This window comes from Carcharodon carcharias, chromosome 10 (genome assembly GCF_017639515.1).
Source record: "Carcharodon carcharias isolate sCarCar2 chromosome 10, sCarCar2.pri, whole genome shotgun sequence".
Lineage (NCBI taxonomy): Eukaryota > Metazoa > Chordata > Chondrichthyes > Lamniformes > Lamnidae > Carcharodon > Carcharodon carcharias.
The window spans coordinates 108,749,659-108,775,988 of NC_054476.1; the positions used below are offsets into that span (position 1 = coordinate 108,749,659).

Here is a 26,330-nt window from a genome sequence, read left to right on the forward strand (position 1 = left end):
AAGTTATAGAATTAGCTTTTGTTTGTATTAATATATTGGAGAACTTTGGAAAGTCCCAACACAGTAAGCTCTACTTTAAAATGTTTGAGTTTTCAAGAAATATTTTTCTGCCTGAGGTGTAGCTGGAGTGATGATAGAAAACTGGGACAGTTGAAGTCTGCTTTTACTCAGCTTTGTCTTGCAAAACATAATAAATCTTAACTATTTTTTCTTCTAAAAGCCTTTTGTAATGATTTATATTTGTATTTTGTAATACATTGCCACATTAATTTTAGAAGTGTTTAATTTGGCACGGATGGTCTTGGAGGCCTTTCCTTTGGAATCCAGCTGTTCTCAGAGCTTCCTTTTGATTATTAAAAAATGAGCTTAAGTCAGCTTTTAAAGCTTACATCAGTTTATCAAACAATAATGAATGGCGTGAGTCACCAAGAAAAAACTAGAAAACTAATGCCTGGAGACTGCAAATTACCACATTACAAATTGCACTAAATCCTCTGAGCTCTCTTGATAGTAGTAATGTAAAATGCTGTAGCAAATTTCCATCTGAGTGAAGCCACCTTTCTTTGATCTGTTAAAATATTGTGATTAAAAAATTGTCCTTTTTACCTTGTTACTGGAATTAACCTATGTGTATTTTAAGTGAACGCCTTTGAAGTTATACGTAGGAACAGGCCACTCAGCCCCTGAGCTTGTTCCACCTTTCACTTAGAACATGATTGATCTGAAACTCAATTTTATTTAGCTGCGTTTGTTTCATAGCTCTCGTTACCCTTACCTAACAAAAATCTGTCAATCTCGTTCTTGAGGATTTTAGTTAACCCTGGAGGAAGAGCCCCAGATTTCCACTATCCTTTGTGAAAAGTGCTTCCTGAATGATTTCACTCCTAGCTGGTTCAAGCTCTGGAACAAGCTCTAATTTTAAGATTAGGCCCCTCTGTTCTAGATTCACCCACCGGAAGAAAGCTTCTCATTTCTAGCTAGTCAGTCAACAGTGCTCTCACTTCTTGAATTAGAAGGTTGCAGGTTAAAAATCCATTCCATACATATTCTAGGCTGACACACAAATTTGTACTGTGAAAATGCTATTCTGTCAAAGGTGCAGTCTTTCGGATGAAGCCGTCTGCCTCTTCAGTGTATACAAAGGATCATTTAATGCTGTTTTAAGCATAGCCAGGAATTCTACTGGTGTCATGGTTAACACTTTTCTTCAACTCATTCATCTTATTTATTGTATCCTTTCAATGCACAATTGTCTGCTGTGCTTTTGAACTTAACAACTGCAACCAGAGTTTGGAAATTATTCATCAGTATTATATGTTTTAACTTGTCCTGAAGATGCTGCATAAACGTTAGCCCTGTTTTTTCAATCTACAATTGTGCTTACAGTGCATTCATCATTTTTTATTAAGCCATAAATTATTTATTTCTCACAATCCTTAGAAATACTAAACATCTTTCTCTCCCCCACCCCACCCACTGCACTGTTCCTTACTTTTGGCAAGACACCAAAGATAACAGATTACAAATGGTCTGACTAACTTTTCTTCTTTCTGCAACCCATTGGAGTGGAAGGTTTCATCTAGCAGTTCAGCCAGGGACTGCTGAGACCCTCATAGAGATTGAAGCATTCTCCGAGGAGTGATAGATCACAGCCACAGGCTTCTATGATCCCTTGATCAGGGCCTATACCAATGCAGCATGCAGACATTCCAACCCCTCAATGTGAAACTCATTTGCACATCATAAGAGAAGTGAATGCTCTTTTTCCTGAGAGATGTCATGGTGCTTTCATTTGAAGACAGCTCACTGTGATAGCAGTGTTTGATACTAAAAGCAACATTTTTGGTGACTCCAGTGAGATCAAGGCTGCCGTCTGCAGCTATGACAGATGATGCCTGTGCATTTGCCTATTTACCACCACTATTACTTAGGTCCTTTCGTCAACACCATCATCACTGAGCACATGTTGCAAATGAGCTTCAGGGCCTCGATTGATCTTGGTATACGCCCCAGTCCAGTTGCTGTCGAAAGGAACATCCTTGTGTGTTGCATGTTGCACAATTTTGGCTTGCAAAGAAACCACCATGGAGGATGAGAGGACGGATTATGCAGCGGGAAAGCAGCATGCTGCAGAGAATGCTAAAGGCAATCTGTTGGTGGCTTTGGGAAATGTTTGTACCATATTTACCTTGACTGCCATTTATATTCCAACCACTTGTGTGTGTGCAACTAACACAGCTTCAACTAACCTGATAAACATAACTTCCAGACCTTTCCAAGGGCAATAACTGCATGCGCAACACAATTTTAATGAAAACCCATATTTTCTGTGTCTTGTGTTTCCTCCAACTATGCTTCCCCTTCGTGCCATTGTGGTGAAGTATGAAACATTAAACAAAATCTTGTGTCTCTCTTTGGCTGCTACCTGAGCAGTATTAGTGAGAGGTGTGGTGGGGTGCTCTTCTGCTGGGAGATTCATAGGATTGAGCTGGCCTTTTGTCACATGGCAGTTGAGTCCTGTGATGGACCTTTACAGACTGCAACTCTTGTGCTGTATGATTAATCTGAACATTTCCTTCATTCTGCAGTATTTGGATCAGGTTCACTGAAGGATGTATTGCCAGCCTGAGGTACAACATGTGTACCCACTCTTTCTATGCCACTAGTCCTAGGCATTGCCTCCACATGGCCATTGATCTTCAGGAAAGAAGATCAAATGATGTCAATGTGATTAGTGAAATCTAGTGTGATGCTTGTTAGCAACTCAACCTTTCAAGGAAAAGACATTCGCTCTCTAACCCGGCCCTATCTAAGCATACATGTTAAGAAGCACATGTTAACTTAAGGACACAAATGTACTTGGAGAGGCCACATGTTCCAGAATGGACTGCAGTATGGCAAAGCCATCCAGCATAGTGATACTTGCTCCAGAGAGAGGTTGGCTAATTTATAGTAGTAACTGAAAACTGCATGGAGAAAGTAGTAAGTTTCCTGTTGACTGTAATTCTTGTGTGAAAAATTGCCTGAATAAACACACTGGTTCAATGGCATTCCCTACACAGTCAAATGTTCCAAAAAAGTGTATTATATTAATTATCTGTCATTTAGTTGTAATTTGTGATTTTTTAATTAACATTATATGTATTAAGATTTCATTTTATGAAAAGCTAATATACTGAGTCAAAATTATTTCAGTTCTTGTGTTTTTCCCTTTACTAGTTGCAGCACATTATGAAATGCATCACCTGACAATTTGGAAAATTGCTCAGATATGTCATGTCCACTAAAAGCAAGACCTATCCAATCTGATCGCCACTGCCTCATCACTCTATTCTCAATTGTCAGCAAAGTGATGGGAGGTGTCATTAACCATGCTATCAAGTGGCACTTTTGCACTTTAAACCTGCTCACCAATGTTCAGTTTGAGTTCTGACAGGACCCCTCAACTCCAGACCTTATTGCAGTTTTGGTCCAATCATGGACAAAAGAGCTAAGGTAATGGTGACTGCCCTTGACACCAAGCCAGCATTTGACCAAGTGTAGCTTTAAGCAGCTGTAGTAAAATTGAAGTCATTGGGAATCGGAGAGAAAACTTCCTGCTGGCTGGGGTCATACTCAGCACAAAGGAAGATGGTTGTGGTTGTTTGAGGTCAACCATCTTAGCTGCAGGACATTGCTGCAAGAGTTTCTCAGGGTAGTGTCCTAGGCCTAACCATCTTCAGTTGCTTCATCAATGATCTTCCCTCCATCACTATGTCAGAGGTGGGGATGTTCACTGATGATTGCGCAGTGTTCAGCACCATTCACGACTCAAATAATGAATTAGTCCGTACCCTCATGCAGCAAGACCTGGACTAGATTCAGGCTTGGGCTGATAAAAGGCAAGTAACATTTGAGTCACACAAAAACCAGGTAATGACCATCTCCAACAAGGTAGAATCTAACTTCCATAACGTTGAATGGCATTACCATCGCTGAATCCTTCACTGCCAGCAAAATGGGAGTTATCAATGACCAAAAACCTAACTGGACCAACTATATAAATACTGTGGCTACAATATTGGTCAGAGGCTGGGTATTCTGAAGTGACTAACTCACCACCTGACTCCCCAAAGCCTGTCCACCATCTCCAAGGCACAAGTCAAGTGTGTGATGGAATACCCTCCACTTGCCTGGATGAGTATAGCTCAAACAACATTCAAGAAGTTTGACACTATCCAGGACAAAGCTTCCCACTTGATTGGCACCCCCTCCACAAACATTCACTCCCTCCACTACCGATGCACAGTGAATGCAGTGTGTACCAGCTACAAGATGCACTGTAGCAACTCGCCAAGGCTTCTTTGACAGCACCTTCCAAACTTGTGATCTCTACTGTCTAGAAGGATAGGACCAGCAGATGCATGGGAACACCACCATCTGCAACTTCCCCACCAAGTCACACACCATCCTGTCTTGGAACTATATTGCTGTTCCTTATCATTACTGGCTCAAAAGTCTCAAAGTTCCTACCCAGCAGCATAGTGGGAATGTCTACACCTCATGGACTGTGATGGTACACCACTACCTTCTGAAGGATAATTAAGATGGACAATAGACATTGGCCTAGCCAACAACACCCAGATCCCACGAATGAATATAAAAACATAAATTTAAAGTCTGACTGAAAATATGGATGAATGGACATCTTGTGCTTTTAGTTTCACTCTCCTCTTGTATGATTATATCTATGTATTTACTACAATTGGGTTTTCATTGAAAATTCTAAGAACCCAAGACCTTTCCTGGCTGTTTGAGACTTTGTATGTTGCCCATTCCATTCTGAACCTAACGCAGCATTGTTTAAGCCCAGAATAACAAATCCATACACAGACTGTTGCTCGTGTTTGGCCATGGACCCATAACAGGCTTATTTCTTAGATTAAGTCTAAGTATGAAATCATTCTATGATGATATCATATGATATTTCTAAAATATTGTATTTTCTGGAGATATCAATCCTGAGGATGAATGGCGGTGATATCACTAAAGTAATCCATCAATCAGTATAATGTGCATTACCATTTCTAACTTACAAAATTTAAGTTTTATTTCCTGGGTTCTTTGAGCACAATATGATGAGCTATGGGGTGTATCTGTAACTCACTTAGGACTTGCAGTATATTACACCAGCCAAAATGCATTATAATTTCACATGTATCTCCCATACATTTGTGCCATATATTTATCAAACCTCGTTTTTTAGTACTTGCAATCCTAATTTTTGCAAAAGGAACATATATTCAAAGCTGCAATTATGTTGTAAGGTTTGTGTTAGCCCCAAGAGACATTGATGCAAAAATGGCTTAGGAGTTTGGGCCCGTCCTAAAGCCAAGTGGTGAGATCCTACCAGACACCCATCGCTTGGAGTATGGGTGGAGTGTAAATCCAGTCTAAACATCATCTATCATCAAATGTCTGAAAACAACTTTAAAAAAAAAGTGTTTATTGGAAATCTTATAGAAAACTCACCTGTTGCTTGGTTGGCAGCACTTGCCTCTTGTGTCACAAGGTTCTGAGCTCAAGTCACAGTTGAGCACAAAAATCACTCTCAGTACAGTACTGAAGGAGCATTGCACTGTTTTTAATGAGAGGTTAAACTGAGGCCCCAACTGCCTTCTCAGGTGGATGTAAAAGATCCCATAAAAGATCCAATATTTTGAAGAGAAGGGGTGTTCTCCCCAGTGTCCTGGCCAAAATTTTTCCTTTGATCAAACATCACAAGAAACAGATTATCTGGTCATTATCACATTGCTATTTGTGGGAGTTTGCTGTGTGCATATTGGCTACCGAGTTCCCCACATTATAAGTGATTACAATGCAAAAAGTGTTTGATTGGCTGTGACTGTAAGTAAAGAGTGAACATGTTTAAAAGCACTTTGCATCTGTAGGGGAGGGACAGGGCGGTGATATTGTACCAGATATTCACTAACTTTTCATACTTCTAATATCAGACACACTGCTCTATGCAGGATTCCTAATGGCGATCTTGTCTATGTAATCAACTTATCCTGGGATAAATTCTGATCAAAACTAGAACGCTTATATGTATTAAAATCAATGGTGCTCAGACTTTTTTGGTTGAAGAAATCCTTTACAAATAGATTATTACGCATGGACCCTCCATCTAAATAATAACACAAACAACATAAATATTCATTATCAGATCAATGAAAATATTTAAGAGGTGCAGTACCTGGTAAATTTAACAACCCCCTATACTATGCTCACTGACACTTTATACTAGTTGAGTGAATTCTGTTCTGCTATTCAACATAGTCAGCAGAAATCAGGAGACAACCAGATAGTTATTTTACACTGTAAAACTTCATGCTGTACTCCTCTGTGCATGCTCCCCTCCTTACATTTGGTGGCCACATTTCATTCCTGCGTCGTGCCCACCTTTAGTTGCTGCTCATTCACTTTGAACTACACGCCATGGTAATTCCTTTAAGGTCCAGAGCTAAAAAGCAGATAAGCTGATTTCCCTGTTGCACCCCAGTTATTTTGAAAACCCCTGTCCCCTCAAAGTTATATTATTTTGTGGCCCCGGTTGAGAGCCATGACAGATTCCAGAATGGTCTGTGGGCCTCGGTTTGGGAACCACTATACGTGGTAAAGTATGAACTTCATTAAGAAAGCAAAATGAAAAACATACATATAAAAGCAAAATACTGGAAATCTGAAATAAAAACAGGAAATGCTGGAAAAGCTCAGCAGTTCTGACAGCATCTGTGGAGAGAGAAACAGAGTTAATGTTTTGAGCCTGTATGGCTCTTCTTCAGAGCTAAAGAGAAGTAGAAATGTGATGAAATATATACTGTTTAAGTGGGGGTGGAACAGGTGAAGCTGGATAGAAGGCCAGCAATAGGCGGGAGATTAGGAGAGATTGACAAAAATGTCATGGACAAAAAGACAAAGGGCTAGTGGTAAGGGCTAAAGAAGGTGCTGATAGTGGCATAAAGGTAAGAAAGCAGAATGTGTTAATAGCAGAACAAGGGTAAGCACTCTGAAAGAACATGGAAAAAGTAACATGGCCCTTTTGGGGGTGGGGTGGGGGGAGGGAATGGTGGTTGAGGAAAAAAGGATAGAGAAAGGGGTAAAAAGAGGGGAGGTTAAAGGAAATAAAGAGAATAAATGAATAAAAATAAAAATAAATTTAAAGAAAGGGATTGAAAATGGGGTTAAGATAGAGGAGAGAGTTCATGGTCTGAAGTTGTTGAACTCAATGTTAAGTCTGGAAAGCTGTAAAGTGCCTAATTGGAAGATGAGGTGTTGTTCCTCCAGTTTGCATTGGGCTTCACTGGAACATTGTCGCAGGCCAAGGATGGACATGTGGGCATGAGAGCAGGATGGTGTGTTGAAATGGCAAGTGGCAGGAAGGCTTGGATCATGCTTGCGGACAGACCGAAGGTGTTCCAGAAAGCGGTCACCCAGCCTGCGATTGGTTGCCCCCCTCCCTGTGTAGAGGAGACCGCATTGGGAGCAGCAAATGAAGTAGACCAAATTGAAGGAGGTGCAAGTGAAGTACTGTTTCACCTGAAAGGTGTGTTTGGGCCCTTGGACAGTGAGGAGGGAGGAGGTAAAGGGGCAGGTGTTGCACCTTCTGTGATTGCATGGGAAGGTGCTGAGGGGGTGATGGAGGAGTAGACCAGGGTGTCCGCGAGGGAACAGTCCCTACGGAATGCTGATGGAGGGGTGAGGGGAAGATGTGTTTGCTGGTGGCATCATGCTGGAGTTGGCGGAAATGGCAGAGGATAATCCATTGAATGCAGAGGCTGGTGGGGTGAGAAGTGAGGACAAGGGTGACCCTATCATGTTTCTGAGAAGGAGAGGAAGAGTGTAGAGGCGCTAGAGATGGGTCAGATACAGTTGAGGGCTCTGTCCAGCACAGTAGGTGGGAAACCTTGTTTAAAGAAGAAGGAAGACATGTCAGAAGTGCCGTTTTGAAAGGTAGCAACATGTGATGGAGGCGAAGGAACTGGGAGAATGGAATGGAGACCTTACAGGAAGTAGAGTGTGAGAAGCAGTAGTTGAGGTAGCTGTGGGAGTTGGTGGGCTTGTAATGAATATCAGTGGACAGTCTGTCACCAGAAATGAAGACAGAGAGGTCAAGGAATGGAAGAGAAGTGTCGGAGATGGACCATGCGAAGGTGATGGAGGGGTGGAAACTGGAAGCAAAATTGATCAATTTTTCCAGGTCTAAATGAGAGCATGAAGTGACACCGAAACAGTCATCGATTACCGAAAGAAGAGTTGTGGGAGGGGGCTTGAGTAGGTCTGGAACAAGGAATGTTCCACATACCCCATAAAGATACAGACATAACTGGGGCCCAGGCGGGTACCCATAGCACCGTGTTATATCTAAAACAAATTTCAAACAACAAACTTAGGAGTTTTGACATCTATATACAGTTTCCACATCTATGCTAATGGCACCAAATTTGAATCCTCATTGACTTTCTTGACTTCTTTAGTGCCTCTGTAACATCGGACTGCTTGTCTGATATCTAGTTGTGAATGAATTACAATTTCCTCCAATTAAACATTGGGAAGATTGAAACTTTTTTTTGTTCCCTGCCACAAACCCTGCCATACCCTCAGCACCAATCCCATTTCACTCCTTGGCCATTGTGTCAAGCTAACCAAACTGTAAGCATCCTTGCGCCTGTCTTGATGTCAAGCTTGGCTTCTGACCTTCTTCACTCTCCATCACAAGCACTGCTGACTTCCACCTTAGGAACACTGCCTTCCACCTCAGGAACACTGCCTTGTGTCAGCTGCCGCTTAAACTTTCGTCCATGCTGCTGTTCACCATTAAATTTTGTCTTTTCCTGGTCTCTCCTGACCAGACTTCTCATCCTCTTAAAAACATTAGCTTATCTAAACCTCTCCCCATATCCTACTCAGTGCCAGTTCTTGCTAACACATCCATCTATCCTTGCTGATTTACATATGCTCCTGATTCACTAATGTTTCCAATTGAAATTTCTTATTTTTAATTTATTTTTATTTATTTACAGGATGTTGGTGTTGCTGGCTAGGCCAGCATTTATTGCCATATTTATATTTGTAATTAAATCTCCTAATGGTATTGAATGTACTTCTGTAACTTCTTCTAGCCCTAGAATATTCTGAATGATCTAATACTGTGATTCTGGCATTGTGTGTCAGCTGTGGCTCAGCCGGTAGCACTCTTGCCCCTGAGTTAGAAGGTTGTGGGATCATGTTCCACCCCAGAGACTTGAGTACAAAAATTAAGGTTGATGCTCCAGTGAATATTGAAGGTGTGCTGCACTGTCCGAGGTGCTATCTTTTGAATGAGATGTTAAACTGAGGCACTGTCCGTCCCGTCAGGTGTTTATAAAAGATTCCACAGCACAGCTTAAGGTGAAAATGTTGTTCTCTTTAGTAGAATCTTTTGGTTAAAGTGAATGAATTATTGTGCTATTGCACAATTCTCTTTGGCAAAAATTGATCAGAAACTCTGCAGAAAAAAGCACACTGTAGCTGTAAGAGGCCCTTAACAGGAATTAGCGCAGTCAATAAAGATAATATTAAGTAAAAAATAATCTTAGAATTGCTGTGTCCAATTAAGTCCCATGGTACTGTTCTCGCTAGGCTCTTGAAGCTGAAAGTGGCTTGTTTATGTAATGTGACTTGAAGCCAATTAATGTACCAGTTATATAAGTGAATCTATCCTCTTCAAATGTGCATTTATATGAGACATATAACACTGTAGCTAGAAGAGAAAAGTCAGCAAATGAGTGAAAGAGACATACAGGAGAGTACGAGTATGACGCTTGTTTGAGGTAAGGAGGGAATCAGGGAATTGCCATTAGCATGAAGAACATGCTGCAAAATGAACATAACTGACAGTGTGAGTATACTAATTAGGGCTGATCTATTGGCACCATGCCTGAGCTGGCTGACTAGAATCTAACACTGATAATTATAACTGTGTAAACACATAGTGTAGACAGTTATCAGTGAGGCACTTATGTAGCCCAGCATGCAAACCTTACTAATGCATTTACCTACTGGTATATGTAGATTGTAAGTTGAAGGGAACCTTGTTACACTCCTGTGGAAGCATTTTTGGTATTTATTTTCTCTGTGTCTGAGGGCTCATGAAGCATACTGGCACAGAATGCATTTTTTGTGTAAGTCCATATAGTTCCTATAGAGGGAACACCGCATGTCATTAAATGTGTTCTTTGGTTTTCAAGAGCAAAACTTTCCTCACCTGGCTACTTGTTAGGCCAATGCCAGCAATATTTATTATTGTATTTATAGCCTTGTGTCAGTAGCAAAAGTGTGGAGTAATGCTTATCCAACCACCTAGTTCTGGTGCACTTGATGAATAATTGCAGGTAAGATTTGGGGACGCATGACACTCATATTCTGAAATTATTGCTGGAGGGATTGTGTACCTAATTTCTTAATGTGGGAGAGGGCGGCGCTCAGTTGGTATAACCGTGGCATTGCAGCATAACAGCACATTAGTTGCAAGATCAGAGAAATTACTGAAAGAAGAGTTGTTCTAAGGGATGCCAATTTAACAAAAAATCATTGTCAACAACAAGTAAATAGCTGCCAATGCGCTAAATCTTAAACAGGCCAGGCAGCAGCTGTAGTTAGAATAGACTGGTTAAAACACTTCCGATATTAACCATACTTCAAAACTTGGGAATGATCCGCACCTGAAACATAACTGGTTTCTTCACCACAGCTGCGTCCTGATCCACTTGAGTGTTTTTTGTTTCAATAAATTATTGCCTCTTGTTTGGTCCTCAATTATTTTTTTCCAAATTGCCTCGTGATGATCGAAAACCAGCAAATCTGTCTGCTTTTCACCTGCTAAATTTACATTGTGTTTGAGGAGAGATCCAAGTTAGAGATGATGGTAAAGACTGGGAATTTGGAACCATTGGTGCACCCCTGTTGTCTCAGATGTACCTTCCATCATCCCTGTTCTCAAACTGTGAAAAGAGATATGTTCTGAAGCCACCAGGGAGCATTTTTTGGAACTGGCCCACTGGATCTGGAACTTGCTGAAGTTGCTTAAAGATAGGATGCAAACATTAGATGATAATGTTCTTGAGAAAGAACTCAGGGATTTATCAACAAGTTGAGTGAGTGGATTGTTATCACCTACATTTTTAGAGCAGGAAATGAGTGGCCATCTTGATCTTGGGGACTAATGGCCGAGTGCAGCAACTGCAGTTTTCCTTACCTACTTCTGTATGGAAATATTAGTGCTGATTTGGTATTGGCTAATAGGCTTGTGTCAAAGCTCTAATGGTCTCACTGATGCCTCTAGGAACTTATTTGATGCAATGGCAGAGTTCAAAATCATGTTACATGAAAAATAACAGTTATCAATATATCATCAGGAATGACTGTAGATCTGTGGTTACTTGATCTTATGACAAACCGCACCCAAGATTCTCCTCCTCTGACCATATGCCTACTAGAAAAGAGAATCAAGATTAATGTTATGGTTAAATTGACTGGTTTACCTTTTGGTGGGAAACAGTTCTTTGATGAGTAAACAGAGGAAACCTTTTCAGCTTTAGCTTATCTCCAACAAAGCATGAAGGACTATTCCAGAACTCATTCATGTCTATTCTTGCAAAAAAACGATAGTGCCCCGGTTGCCAGAGTATAAAATTTCACTTTTGTTGTCTCAGAAACACATTACAAATACCCAGCACATGAAAAATTGGGCATTTGAGAATCTTCCTGTCCAGAAAGCTGTTTCCCATATAGAACTTGGCTATTCATAGAAACGTATAAAGATTTATGGCAGATCATATGGTCCATTATGTCCGTGCCGGCTGGGAAAGAGCTATACAGCCTAAACCCACCTTCCAGCTCTTGGTCTGTTGTTCTGTAGGTTATGGCACCTCAAGTGCATATCCGAGTGTTTTTTAATTATGTTGAGGGTTACTGCCTCTACCATTCTTTCAGGCATGAGGTCCTGATGTCCACCACTCTGAGTAAAAAGATTACTTCTCAATTCCCCCTTAATCCTATTACTAATTACTTAAAATCTATGTCCCTGATTAATGACCTTTCTGTGAAGGGAAATAGATTCTTTAGATCTACTTTACCTAAGCCCCTCACAATTTCATACATCTTAGTTAAATATCCCATCAGCCTCCTCTGTTCCAAAGAAAACAGCCCTAGCCTATCCAATATTTTCTCATAAAATTCTGGATTCTTGGCTAATATTTGTAAGTCTTCTCTGTATATGCTCTACTGTGATCACACCCTTCCTATAATGTGGTGACCAGAATTGGCTGCAATCTAACTAGCGTTTTATATAATTCTAGCATTATCTCCCTGCTTTTAGGTTCTATGCTTCACCTAATAAACGAAGGTATCCTATATGCCTTCATGGCCACCTTCTTTACCTGCCCTACTTTACTGCATTAAGGGACTGCAAGGTTCTTCTGTTCCTGAACACTTCTCAAAATCTTACCATTTATTGTGTATTCCCTTGCCTTGTTTGTCCTCCCACGTACATCACCTCACATTTTTCTGGATTTAATTCCGTTTGCCATTTTGTCGTTGATAATTTTCTGCAGTCTACAGCTTTCTTCTTCACTATTAAGCACATGGGCATTATTCATATCATCTGCAAATTGCTTTCTCAAACCCACTACATTTAAAATAAAAACAAAACTGCTGGAAATGCTCAGCGGGTCAGGCAGCATCTGTGGAGAGAAACAGAATTAATGTTTCATGTCAATGACCTTTCATTAGAACTGAAGAAAAATAGAAATGTAAGAGTTTTTAAGCTAGCAGAAGTGGGGAGGGGGCAGGAAGGTCAAAAAGGGAGTTCTGTGATAGAATGGAGGATGGGAGAGATTAAATTACAAAAGATTTCATGATACAAAAGCCAAAGAGAGTGATAAAGAAACGGTTCCAGATGAGGCATGAATGGCTATATAACAGCCATTTGAATGCAACTTGAAAGAATAAGGCAAAAAACAAGCCAGTGCAAAGAACCTATTTTTTCATTTTTCTTGGCCTGTGGCTTCAAAGAACTACCATGGCTGCAGTTGAAAGATATGTTCACTGGAGCAGGATAAGGAATATCTACAATGCTGCTATCCTGAAACATAGGGTACCATGAGAGAACAGGATGGTGCTGGAAAGGAGGGGGAAATTGCCTAACAACAGCATTTTAATTGACTCCCGATTAGGTAACCAGAGTTTTGCGTTGTAACAGTTTAGGCAGAACAGCTCCGAGCCTGCAAAGAGGGAAGACCTAAAACCTCTCTCTCTCCTGTGCTTGTAAGATTCCAGTATTTCTGCCACGATAGCTAGCTGGCTATCCCTCACACCTCTGTAACTTGCTTTCTCTGAAAACCCGTCAAGAGGAAAAGGGTTAAAATCACCAGTGGAGACATTGAAAAAGTATTTCAACCAATGAACCATAGATTGTAAGTGCTGGGAGACCACATCATGCCATTTACAACAAACTGCAAGGAATTTCAGAATCACAGAGCAGAAGAGGCCCTTCGGCCCATCGAGCCTGTACCAACACGAGAAATTCCTGACCTACCTACCTAATCCCATTTAACAGCACTTGGCCCATAGCCTTGAATGTTATGACATGCCAAGTGCTCATCCAGGTACTTTTTAAAGGATGTGACGCAACCTGCTTCCACCACCCTCCCAGGCAGTGCATTCCAGACCTTCACCACCTTCTGGGTCAAAAGATTTTTCCTCACATCCCCCCTAAACCCCCTGCCCCTCACCTTGAACTTGTGGCCCCTCATGACTGACCCTTCAACTAAGGGGAACAGCTGCTCCTATCTACCCTGTCCATGCCCTTCATAATCTTGTACATCTCGATCAGGTCACTCCTCAGTCTTCTCTGCTTCAACAAAAACAACTCAGTCTATCCAACCTCTCTTCGTAACTTAAATGTTTTATCCCAGGCAACATCCTGGTGAATCTCCTCTGCACCCCCTCCAGTGCAATCACATCCTTCCTATAATGTGGCAACCAGGTTTTTTTTATCCATTCATGGGACGTGGGCGTTGGTGGCTAAGCCAGCATTCATCCCTATTTGCCCTTGTTCAGAGGGCATTTTAAAAGTCAACCACGTTGCTGTCACATGTAGGCCAGACCAGGTAAGGACGGCAGATTTCCTTCCCTAAATTTGGAAGATATCAATCAAAATCAACCCATCTAATTCTGTACTCCGGATTAGTGCTATTGAAATATTTTACCTCACCCTTGAAATCCATGTTTTGTGTGTATGTGTGTGTATGTTTGTGCATCGGGGTTTAAGAAGGGTTAGAATTTAAGTTCTAGTGTTAGAAGTTAGCATTTCATATTCCTTTCTTTTACCACTAGTTAAAGACAATTTTGTTCAATAAACAGCTATTTATTTATTAAGTTTACAAACCTGGTGCTTGTATTCTGTTAACCTAAATTAAACAGTTAGGTCGAATTGGGGCAATCTGATGGTTTGGTCAAACTTTTCACGTTTGTCGTGGCTCAGGGAGCAGTGGGGCTTGATGTTATAGCGCACTATCCCCACTGAGTCGTGACACCAGCAAAAAGAGAACAACAACAAAACGTGCGGAACAAGGTGAAGGCAAAGGGTATAATCTAAAGTTGTTGAACTCAATATTGAGTCCAGAAAGATGTAGAGTGCTGTGTCAAAAGATGAGTTGCTGTTCCTCAAGCTTGTGTTGAACTTCATTGGAACAGTGTAGCAGGATATGGGACAGAGAGATCAGAGTGGGAACAAGATGGAGAATTAAAATGACAAGCTGCAGGAAGCTCAGGGTCATGCTTGCAGACTGATTGAAGATCTTTTGTAAAGCTGTCACCCAGACTACGTTTGGTCTCCCCAGTATAGAGGAGGCCACATTGAGAACGGCAAGTACTGTACAGTAAGTTGAAAGAAGTACAAGTAAATTGCAGTTTCACTTGGAAGGAGTTTTTGGGTCTTTGGATGGTGAGAAGGTGAAAGGAGGTGTTGCATTTTCTGTGCTTGGACAGAAAGATGCTGAAAGGAGGGGAGGAGACGTTATGGGTAACAAGGATGTTGCGGAGAGAATGGTCCCTTTGGAATGTTGAAAAGGGAGGGGAGGCTGTGTTTGGTGATGACATCACACTGGCTGGTGACAATGGTGTAGGATGATCTGTTAAATACAGAGGCTGGTGGGGTGAAAGGTGAGGGCAGGGGATATCCTATCATGGTCCTGGGAGGGAGGGGAAGGGGTGAGAGCAGAAGTGTGTGTGAAATGGATAGGACACAATGAGGGCCGCGCCCCGTCAGTCACGTTGGGTGTGCATCCTTGGTTGAGGAAAAAGAAGACATATCAGAAATGCTGGTGTGGAATGTTGTATCATCAGAACAGATGCGATGGAGGTGGAGAAACTAGGAGAATGGAATACAGTCCTTACAGGAAGCAGGGTGTGAGGACTTGTTGTCAAGGTAACTGTGGGAGTCCGTGGGTTTGTAGTGAATATTAGTTGATAGCCTATCTCTAGAAATGCTGACAGAGAAGTTAAGGATGGGATGGTAAGTGTCAGAGATGGACTGGGTGAAGGTGAGAGATGGGTGGCAATTGGAAACAAAGCTAATTCAGTTTTTCAGTTATTGGTGAGAGCAAGAGGCGGCACTGATACAGTCATCAGTGTACTGGAAAAAGGGTGAGGGAGGGGGCTTGAGTTCCCAGGTAAAGGTTTGCATGGCAGGTGCCCAAAAGTACGAACTTTCTCTGGTCAATTGTGCTGCGCTGGGAATCATCCAAAAGTGTGATTTAAATTGCAAAACTCAGAGGATTCTGTTGGGGCTATACCAATATATCAATAGATAAAAACAAAAAAACTGCGGATGCTGGAAATCCAAAACAAAAACAGAATTACCTGGAAAAACTCAGCAGGTCTGGCAGCATCGGCGGAGAAGAAAAGAGTTGACGTTTCGAGTCCTCATGACCCTTCGACAGAACTTGAGTTCGAGTCCAGGAAAGAGCTGAAATATAAGCTGGTTTAAGGTGTGTGTGTGGGGGGGCGGAGAGATAGAGAGACAGAGAGGTGGGGGGTGGGGGGGTGTGTGGTTGTAGGGACAAACAAGCAGTGATAGAAGCAGATCATCAAAAGATGTCAACGACAATAGTACAATAGAACACATAGGTGTTAAAGTTAAAGTTGGTGATATTATCTAAACGAATGTGCTAATTAAGAATGGATGGTAGGGCACTCAAGGTATAGCTGTAGTGGGTTTTTTTTTTAATAATGGAAATAGGTGGGAAAAGGAAAATCTTTATAATTTATTGGAAAAAAAAGGAAGGGGGAAACAGAAAGGGGGTGGGGATGGGGGAGGGAGCTCACGACCTAAAGTTGTTGAATTCAATATTCAGTCCGGAAGGCTGTAAAGTCCCTAGTCGGAAGATGAGGTGTTGTTCCTCCAGTTTGCGAACTGGAGGAACAACACCTCATCTTCCGACTAGGGACTTTACAGCCTTCCGGACTGAATATTGAATTCAACAACTTTAGGTCGTGAGCTCCCTCCCCCATCCCCAACCCCTTTCTGTTTCCCCCTTCTTTTTTTTTCCAATAAATTATAAAGATTTTCCTTTTCCCACCTATTTCCATTATTAAAAAAAAACCCACTACAGCTATACCTTGAGTGCCCTACCATCCATTCTTAATTAGCACATTCGTTTAGATAATATCACCAACTTTAACACCTATGTGTTCTATTGTACTATTGTCGTTGACATCTTTTGATGATCTGCTTCTATCACTGCTTGTTTGTCCCTACAACCACACCAACCCCCTCCACCTCTCTGTCTCTCTATCTCTCCGCCCCCCACACACACACCTTAAACCAGCTTATATTTCAGCTCTTTCCTGGACTCGAACTCAAGTTCTGTCGAAGGGTCATGAGGACTCGAAACGTCAACTCTTTTCTTCTCCGCCGATGCTGCCAGACCTGCTGAGTTTTTCCAGGTAATTCTGTTTTTGTTTCCAATATATCAATAGTTACTCAAAGAAGTACAAGTAAATTGCAGTTTCATTTGTAAGGAGTTTTTGGGGCCTTGGATGGTGAGAAGGGAGTTAAAAGGAGGTGTTGCATTTTCTGCGCTTGTTGAAAGGAGGGGAGGGGACATTATGGGTGACAAGGATGTTGCGGAGAGAATGGTCCCTTTGGAATGCTGAAAGGGAGGGAAAGGGAGTCTTGTGTATTATTATTAAAATATTAAAACCTCTTCTAACTTCTGGGTAACTATTTTAAAGACCCAGACCAATACACTCTCCTTCCCCCCCACCACCCCACCACCCCACCACCACACACACACACACACACACACACACACACACACACACACACACACACACACACACACACACACACACACACACAATGAACCTCCACGCCCTCGGATCCACCTTCTCCTCAGACCTCGGACCCCCAAATCCTATCTACTTGCCTTAGACACTTAACCCCTGACCTGTCAATGTCCCTGGCCCTTTGAACTTACCAGCTTTACGACAGCTAGTGCCAATAAAAAGGGGGCATAGCCTCCTGATTACACTGGATCTAGACTTCGTTGGGGCCTGCGAGGATTTTTCTGATACAGGCCCCAAGTAGCTCTGGCAAATAGAAGTGGCAACGCGATTTTCAAGACCAGGTAAATGTGCATTTATTCTAATTTCTGCAAACTAGCACTTTCCGGCACTAGTTGGAGGTTACGGCTCAATGTTTGCGAAGGAGGGGTGTTAAAGGCCAGCCACTCCAACAAAGTAGAGGTAGATGGAAGTGGCTGAGGAAGTGAGTAACTGGGTTTTGGTGCCTCAAACCTGGTGACAGTCCCCTGAGAGGGCCAAGGACCTCAGGTGGTAGGAAAGGTGAATGGCTTAATACTGGACTAGAGACTGTTGCTGGACTAGTAATCTGGAGACCCAGGGTAATGCTCTGGGGACCTGGGTTTGAATCCTGCCACAGCAGATGGCAGAATTTGAATTAAATAAAAATCTGGAATTAAAAGTCGAATGATGACCATGAAACCATTGTCGATTGCTGTAAAAACCCATCTGGTTCACTAATGTCCTTTAGGGAAGGAAATCTGCCGTCCTTACCTGGTCTGGCCTACATGTGACTCCAGGCCCACAGCAACGTGGTTGACTCTTAAATGCCCTCTGAAATGGCCCAGCAAGCCACTCAGTTGTAACAAACCGCTACAAAGCCACAAAAAGTAATGAAACTGGACGGAGCATCCGGCATCGACCTCGGCACCGAACACGACAAAGACAATCGCAGCCCTGTCGACCCTGCAAAATCCTCCTTATTAACACCTGGGGTCCTGTGCCAAAATTGAGAGAGCTGTCTCACAGCCTAGTCAAGCAACAACCTGAAATAGTCACCCTCACAGAATTATACCTTGCAGATAACGTCTCAGGCTCCACCATCACCACTGGCAGGACAGACCCAGCAGAGGTGGCGGCACAGTGGTATACAGACGGGAGGGAGTTGCCCTGGGAGTCCTCAACTTTGACTCCAGAGCCAATGAAGTCTCATGGCATCAGGTCAAACAAGGGCAAGAAAACCTCCTGCTGGTTACCACGTACCGTCCTCCCTCAGTTGATGAATCAGTGCTCCTCCATGTTGAACATCACTTTGAGGAAGCACTGAGGGTGGCAAGGGTGTAGAATATACTCTGGGTGGGGACTTCAGTGTCCATCACCAAGAGTGGCTCGGTAGCAGCACTACTGACTGAGCTGGCCGAATCCTAAATGACATAGCTGCTAGACTGGGTCTGCAGAAGATGGTGAGGGAACCAACAAGAGGGAAAAACATACTTGACCTTATCATTACCAACCTGCCTGCTGCAGATGCATCTGCCCATGACAGTATTGGCAGGAGTGACCATCACCCAGTCATTGTGGATATTGCATACCCTCCATCGTGTTGTGTGGTGCTACCACCGTGCTAAAAGGGATAGATTTCGAACAGATCTAGCAGCCCAAGACTGGGCATCCATGAGGTGCTGTTGGCCATCAGCAGCAGCAGAATTATACTTAAACACAATCTGTAACCTCATGTCCCAACATACCCCCCACTCTACCATTTCCATCAAGCCAGAGGATCAACCCTGGTTCAATGAAGAGTGCGGGAGGGCATGCCAGGAGCAGCACCGGGCATACCTAAAAATGAGGTGTCAACCTGATGAGGCTATAACACAGGACTACTTGCAAGCCAAACAGCATAAGCAGCAAGTGATAGACAGAGCTAAGCGACCCCACAACCATCGGATCAGATCTAAACTCTGCAGTCCTACCACATCCAGCTGTGAATGGTGATGGATAATTAAACAACTCACTGAAGGAGGAGGCTTCACAAATATCCCCATCCTCAATGATGGAGGATCCCAGCACAGGAGTGCAAAAGATAATGCTGAAGCATTTGCAACAGTCTTCAGCCAGAAGTGCTGAGTGGATGATCCATCTCGGCTTCCTCACATCACAGATGCCAGCCTTCAGTCAATTCGATTCACTCCACGTGATATCAAGGAACGGCTGAAGGCACTGGATACTGCAAAGACTATGGGCTCTGACAATATTCCGGCAATAGCACTGAAGACTTGTGCCCCAGAAGTTGCTGCGCCCCTAGCCAAGCTGTTCCAGTACAGCTATAACTCTGGCATCTACTTGGCTATGTGGAAAATTGCCCATGTATGCCCTATACACAAAAAGCAGGACAAATCCAACCCAGCCAATTACCGCCCCATCAGTCTACTCATCCGTAAAGTAATGGAAGGGGTCACCAACATTGCTATCAAGCGGTACTTGCTTAGCATTAACCTGCTCACTGATGCCCAATTTGGGTTTCGCCACGGCCACTCAGCTCCTGACCTCATTACATCCTTGGTTCAAACATGGACAAAAGAGCTGAACTCCTGAGGTGAGATGAGAGTGACTGCCCTTGACATCAAGGCAGTTTTTGACTGAATGTGGCATCAAGGAGCCCTAGCAAAATGGGAGTCAATGAGAATCAGGAGGGAAAATGCTCCGCTGTTTGGAGTCATACCTAGCACAAAGGAAGATGATTGTGGTTGTTGGAGGTCAGTCATCTCAGCTCCAGGATATCACTGCAGGAGTTCCTCAGGATGGTATCCTAGGCCCAACCATCTTCAGCTGCTTCATCAATGACTATCCTTCCATCATAAGGTCAGAATTGGGGATGTTCGCTGATGATTGCACAATGTTCAGCACCATTCGCGATTCCTCAGCTACTAAAGCAGTCCATATCGAAATGCAGCAACACCTGGACAATATCCAGGCTTGGGCTGACAAGTTGCAAGTAACATTCACACCACACGTGTCAGGCAATGACCATTTCCAACAAGAGAGAATTCAGCCATCGCCCCTTGATGTTCAATGGCATTACCATCACTGAATCCCCCACCATCGACATCCCGGGGGCATCCCATTGACCAGAAACTGAACTGGAATAGCCCTATAAATACTGTGGCTACAAGAGCAGGTCAAAGGCTAGGAATTGTGCGACGAGTAACTCATCTCCTGACTCCCCAAAGCCTGTCCACCATCTACAAGGCACAAGTCAGCAGTGTGATGGAATACTCCCCACTTGCCTGGATGAGTGCAGCTTCCACAACACTCAAGAAGCTTGATGCCATCCAGGACAAAGCAGCCCACTTGATTGGCACCACAACCACAAACATTGATGCACAGTAGCAGCAGTGTGTACCATCTACAAGATGCACTGCAGGTATTCACCAAGGCTCCTTCGACAGCACCTTCCAAATCCACGACCGCTACCATCTAGAGGGACAAGGGCAGCAGATAGATGCAGACACCCGCACCTGGAAGTTTCCCTCCAAGCCACTTGGCATCCTGACTTGGAAATATATCGCCGTTCATTCACTGTTGCTGGGTCAAAATCCTGAAACTTTCTCCCGAACAGCACTGTGGGTGTACCTATACCACATGGACTGCAGCGGTTCAAGAAGGCAGCTCACCACCGTCTTCTCAAGGGCAACGAGGAATGAGCAATAAATGCTGTCCCAGCCAGCGACTCCCATATCCCGTGAATGCCCAGCAGTCTGACTTTCCAGCATTTCACTGTACAACACCCAACAAATCAATGCACCTCAAAGCTCTACTCATCCCTTCTGTCCTGAGCCAACTCTGACAATCGCCCTCATTGGAACAAATGAAATAGGAGTAGTAGTAGGCCAATTCTTATTGACAAACCTCACACCTGTTCCTCATTGTTACCATCCGCAACTATTGTCCTTCCTTTCTCACCACATAATCCATTTCTCACATTCATAACTTCCTGTTTTCTCTCCTTGTGGAAGAAGGGCTCAGGCAGCGAGGCAATATGGGTAGAGCTCTGGAATAGGAAGGGTGCAGTCACAATGTTGGGGGTTTACTGTAGGCCTCTCAGTTACCGACAGGAGATTGAGGAACAGATTTGTAGGCAGATTTTGAAAAGATGTAAAAGCAGTAAGGTTGTTGTGGTGGGTGATTTTAACTTCCCCTATATTAACTGGGAATCACTTAGTGCTAGGGGTTTGGATGGTGCAGAATTTGTAAGGTGCATCCAGGAGGGCTTCCTGAGACAATTTATAGATAGTCCAACTAGGGAAGGGGCAATACTGGACCTGGTATTAGGGAATGAACCCGGCCAGGTGGTCGAAGTTTCAGTAGGGGAGCATTTCGGGAAAAGTGACCATAATTCAGTAAGTTTCAAAGTACTGGTGGATAAGGATAACAGGAGTCCTTGGGCTAAGTTGCTTAATTGAGGGAAGGCTAATTATAACAATATTAGGCAGGAACTGAGGAATCTAGACTGGAGGTGGATGTTTGAGGGCAAATCAACAACTAAAATGTGCGAGGCTTTGTCTAGGAAAGAGTGTGGAGATAGCCTGGATCATGTTGAGATCAAAAAAGAGGAGGTGTTAGGCGTCTTGAAGAATATTAAGGTGGATAAGTCCCCAGGGCCAGATGGGATCTACCCCAGAGTATTGAGGGAGACAAGGGAGGAGATTGCAGGGGCCTTGACAGAAATCTTTGTATCCTCACTGGCTACGGGTGAGGTCCCAGAGGACGGAGAATGGCCAATGTTGTTTCATTGTTTAAGAAGGGTAGCAGGGATAATCCAGGAAATTACAGGCCGGTGAGCCTTACGTCAGTGGTAGGGAAATTATTGGAGAAGATTCTTTGTGACAGCATTTACTACCATTTGGAAGCAAATGGGCGTATTAGTGAGAGGCAGCATGGTTTTGTGAAGGGGAGGCTGTGTCTCATTAACTTGATCGAGTTTTTCGAGGAGATGACAAAGATGATTGACAATGGAAGGGCAGTGGATGTTATCTAAATTGATTTCAGTAAGGCCTTTTGACAAGGTCCCTCATGGCAGACTGGTACAGAAGGTGAAGTCGCATGGGATCAGAGGTGAGCTGGCAGGATGGATACAGAATTGGCTTGGTCATAGAAGACAGAGGGTAGAAGTGGAAGGGTGCTTTTCTGAATGGAGAGCTGTGACTAGTGGTGTTCTGCAGGGATCAGTGCTGGGACCTTTGCTGTTTGTAGTATACGTAAATGATTTGGAGGAAAATGTAACTGGGCTAATTAGGAAGTTTGCAGACGACACTAAGCTTGGAGGAGTTGCAGGTAGTGAAGAGTATTGTCAAAGGATACAACAGGATATAGATCGGTTGGAGACTTGGGCGGAGAAATGGCAGATGGAGTTTAATCCGGACAAATGCGAGGCAATGCGTTTTGGAAGGTCTAATACAGGCAGGAATTATACAGTAAATGGCAGAACCCTTAAGTGCATCGATGGGCAGAGGGTTCTGAGTGTACAGGTCCACAGGTCACTGAAAGTGGCAACGCAGGTGGATAAGGTAGTCAGGAAGGCATATGACATGCTTGCCTTCATCGGCAGGGGTATTGAGTATAAAAGCTGGGAAGTCATGCTGCAGCTGTATAGAACCTTGGTTAGGCCACACTTGGAATATTGCATGCAGTTCTGGCCGCCACATTACCAGAAGGATATGGAAGCGTTGGAGAGGGTGCAGAGGAGGTTTACCAGGATGCTGCCTGGTCTTGAGGTTATTAGCTATGAGTGGCATGGACAGAGGAGATAGTCAGAAGCTTTTTCCCAGGGTGGAAGAGTCAATTACTAGGGGACATAGATTTAAGATGAGAGGAGAAAACTTTAGAGGAGATGTGCGGGTTAAGTTTTTTATGCAGGGGGTAGTGAGTGTCTGGAAATCGCTGCCAGAGGAGGTGGTGGAAGCAGGTACAATAGTGGTGTTTAATAGGCAGCTTGACAAATACATGAATAGGATGGGAATAGAGGGATATGGACCCTAGAAGTGCAAAATGTTTTAGTTTGACAGGCAATATGATCGGCGCAGGCTTGGAGGGCCAAAGGGCCTGTTCTGTGCTGTACTTTTCTTTGTTCTAAGGGAGTACAGAACTCCAGGGAGAGCTGTGGGGACTCTTTCTGCGTATGTGTGGTGTTGCTGTTTCTGTTGTTCCTGATCAGAGGTCTAAGATTTAGCTGCAGAAGCTGCTCCCAGAAGGCTGACAACAGTGAAGTGCAAATCAAACTGAATGAAGTCCAGGGTTCAGGACAGGTGAACTGACTTCCAAGAAGTCAGAAATCATCTATTAAGCATCAAGAGAGCAATCGCAGAAGAAGTGCTTTGAACTGCAGCCTCTCACATAGGCCTGGTCGCAGATGTTCAGTTTCATTGTTTGAAGGTTTCCCAACCTGTCAGTTTCACTGAAGAAGCACTCCTCGCTGTGCTGTTACCTGGTTGACCCTGGTGAGTTACAGACATATCGAAAACCTGTGCACTGGCTGTAAAACCAGAATGTTGGGTTAAATTCAAAACTAACTGCCTGTTTGCATTTTATAGTAACTTAATTGGCAGCTGTGTGGGGCTTTCCTGCTTGCTTGCAAATCTGCCTTGGGTTAAATCCGGAAGTTGGGCCCAAACCTGACACATTTTTGGGCGTTTAACCCCCCTTTCTTGCTCACACCCAAAACTCCTTCCCTTGACAGTTAAACATCTGCCCTATCTATCAAGACTAGCTTTTGTGTTAGCTTGAAAAGAATACAGTTGAAATATGATGTGGATTTGCTCCCTTCCATGATGCTTGGTTTTGGTAACCTTATCAGCGAAACATTCAGATTTTGAACAGTGGTCTATATCAGCAGTGGAGGGATATCATGATGATCTCAGTTTAGAACTGAAATTAGAGAGCATTTTAAGTCCTGATTCTGTGGCAAGACCTATAATGATTGAAATGGGAAGGTATTGGTTAATAATGTAAGTGTCTCTCAAGTATAATTTCGTCAGGCCTGTGGAATCAGACATGACTACACACATTTATGTATGCATATGTCAATTAAATCTTTATTTAAGACAAACTTCATGTATACCAACAAAGCAGTGTTATGATCTTATCAGTAACCCGTCACAATATGATTCATCAGAGTCAACATGATTTTTTGAAGGTGTAACTAGTAGGGTAGTTAAGGGGGATCCAATGATTGTAGTATATTTGGATTTTCAAAAGGCACTCATTAATGTTCCAAAGAAGAATTTATTACACAAGATCGGGGCCCATGTGATTGAGAGTAATGGATTAGCTTGGATTGGGTAACTGACAGAAAATGGAGTAGGAATAAGCAGGGTATTTTCAGGATGACAGGATGTAAATAGTAGAGTGCCTTGGGATCAGTGCTTGGGCCTCAGCTATTAACATTCTATATCATTGATTTAGATGAGACCGAATGCAATATTTCCAAATTTGCTGCTGATAAAAAGCTAGGTGGGAAAGTAAGCTGCAAAGAGGATGCAGGGAGTCTGCAAAGGGATAGAGACCATCTAAGTGATTGGGCAGGAAGGTACCAGATGGAGTATGATGTGGAGAAGTGTGAAAGCATTCCCTTTTGTCGGAAGAATGGAAAAACAGAAAATTTTTGAAACGTGAGGAACTAGAAAATGTTAATATTCAGAGGGATTTGAGAGTCCTTGTACACAAATCAAAAAAAGTTAATGTACAGGTACAATAAGCAATTAAGAAGGCAAATGGTATGTTAGTGTTTATTGTTAGAGGGTTGGAGTACAAGAGTACGGATGCCTTGCTGCAATTATATAGGGCTTTGATGAGACCACACCTGGAGTACTATGTACAGTTTTGGCCTTCGTACCTAAGGAAGGATATACTTTCCGTAGAGGGGGTGCAGCAGCACATGGACGAGGCGCTTGCGCTTTATCCATGCGGAATCAATATCAAGAGATTTCGGAAGAACAATTTTTATTTCTTGGAGATGCTGGTGATTGTTTGTCTCGGTGCTCCAAAAATCAGTAAATTGATTTCTGTGATGAGAGAGCTGTCTTATGAGGAGAGAGTGATGAAAATAGACCTATATTCTTTGGACTTTGGAAGAATGAGGGGTGATCTCATTGAAGCATATAAAATGCTTAAAAAATTCTAGACAGGGTAGATGCTAAGAAGGTCTTTCTCTTGGTTGGATAGCCTAGAATTGGGGTCATAGTCTTCAGGTTACGGAGCCAGCTGTTTAGGACTGGATGAAGAGGAAATGTCTTCACTTCAGGTTATGTGGTCAATGAGTCTATTCAATATATTCAAGACTGAGATGAATAGATTTTGGGGCAATAAGGGAATCGGGATATGGAGATAGGTGTGAAAGTGGAGATAATGTAGATTAATAATCAAAAACAAAAATACCTGGAAAAACTCAGCAGGTCTGGCAGCATCTGCGGAGAGGAGCACAATTAATGTTTCGAGTCCGAATGACCCTTCAACAGAACTAAGTAAAAATAGAAGAGAGGTGAAGTATAAGCTGGTTTTGGTGGTTTGGTGGTTTGGTTGGGGGGGTGGGGGGGGGGGGGGGTGCAAGAAGAGCTGGATAGACGGCCAGTGATAGGTGGAGATAACCAAAAAGTTGTCACAGACAAAAGGACAAAGAGGTGTTGAAGGTGGTGATATTATCTAAAGGAATGTGCTAATTAAGGGTAGAAAGCAGGACGAGCAAGGTACAGATAACCCTAGTGGGAGTGGGGTGGGGGGAAGGGATCGAAATAGGCTAAAAGGTAGAGATAAAACAATGGATGGAAATACACTTAAAAATAATGGAAGTAGGTGCCGTGGGAGGGGGTTGAGGTGTAGGGGGGATGGAGGAGTGGACCAGGGTGTCCAGGAGGGAACGATCCCTGCGGAATGCAGCCGGAAGGGTGAAG

General features: G+C 43.1%; 1 protein-coding gene and 1 pseudogene across 7 annotated transcripts in view; both read left to right on the forward strand.

The window, feature by feature from the left end:
* The window catches only part of LOC121282775 (protein CASP-like), a 698,867-nt gene that overhangs the window by 111,429 nt on the left and 561,108 nt on the right, over nucleotides 1–26,330 (forward strand). The gene's annotated exons all lie outside the window — the stretch shown is intronic.
* On the forward strand, nucleotides 25,219–25,426 carry LOC121283712 (annotated as a pseudogene).